Source organism: Octodon degus, unplaced genomic scaffold, assembly GCF_000260255.1.
Source record: "Octodon degus isolate 3935 unplaced genomic scaffold, OctDeg1.0 scaffold00004, whole genome shotgun sequence".
In the NCBI taxonomy this organism is placed as follows: Eukaryota; Metazoa; Chordata; class Mammalia; order Rodentia; family Octodontidae; genus Octodon; species Octodon degus.
This window is the reverse complement of record NW_004524580.1, coordinates 8590721-8591972: the sequence shown is the minus strand read 5'-3', so window position 1 is coordinate 8591972 and position 1252 is coordinate 8590721.

Sequence of the window (1252 nt, the reverse complement as noted above, 5' to 3'; positions counted from 1 at the left end):
AAAGAAAAGAAAAGAAAAGAAAAGAAAAGAAAAGAAAAGAAAAGGTTAAAAGAGGGGAAAGGGACACTGGAAAGAGAAAGGTGGCATAAATTACTATCTGGATTTAACATTTTCATGCTCTGCTATTTTACATGCTTTAATGAAATTCAGATGCCATCTTTTGCCTTAATATTATGCCACACACATCCCGGCCTGGTGTGACAATATTTGCACTCTTCAATGTAGAGATGTGTTCTCCGCTGTCTGGGGTGTGAGGAGCAGAGGGCCAGACCCTGAGAAGGAGCAGAAGATGAGCAACTGCAAACAAATGACTCCACAGGAAGCAAATAAAGTGGAGAAAATGGCTGAGCAGAACTGACAGAAATCTAGTATAAAATAGGAAAAAAAATGTAAATAACCATCCCTGCTATTGGCTTTGAAATGAAAAGCAAGGTGCTACACTTTCCCCTGACACTACAGTACCCCACATTCCTCCCAAAGTTCTCCAATCAAATGATAGCTGAGCACAAAAGATGCTGCCACCCCTGGCAACCATTGGCCCTCCTTCATTCTGCTTCATGGTGGAACGCCCCTCTGTGGGGCAAAGCTCCACTGATTCCTAGGACCCCCCCATTGTATTGCAACGGGGTACACTTTAATCACTCATTTAACAAATATGTGAGCAAACACATTAGGAAAGATGTGGACTTTTGGCGGAGATATGAAAGAAGGACCAGGCCATTGGTCAGGGATCCTTTGTATGGGTACATATTGAGCTCAGAAGTTCCAAAACAAGACATTTCATGTGATTCTCAAGAGTACTAAGAAGTAGAAATTATAATCCTCATATCTACAAATGGAGCTGAAAGATAGGCTAAGTTACTTCAGGCTATAAAGCTTATACAAGGCAGTCAGAAATAAGCTTCTTTGATGCTGAGTGCCTCAGAGCCGAGTTACGTGGTGCAACCAGTGAGCCCCAACACTAAGCACTGCCCCTGTGAAGTGAGCCAGCCCACTCCAGCACTGCAGCTCCAGCAGTGTGAAAAATCATTTCCTCTCTGTTCAGTGAGTTGAATAAAGTGGGGAAATCTGACCAAAGTCCATGATTTGCCTACATTGCTGATTATATTCCTATTTCAAAAGAAAAGATTTTAAATTTTCCATACAATATGACTGGAACCATCACTCCATTCTTCTTTGAGTAACCCAACTGAAAGAGATCCAAAGAGGGCAGGGATGTAGGCTTGGAGAACTAGAAAGATGGAGATGACAA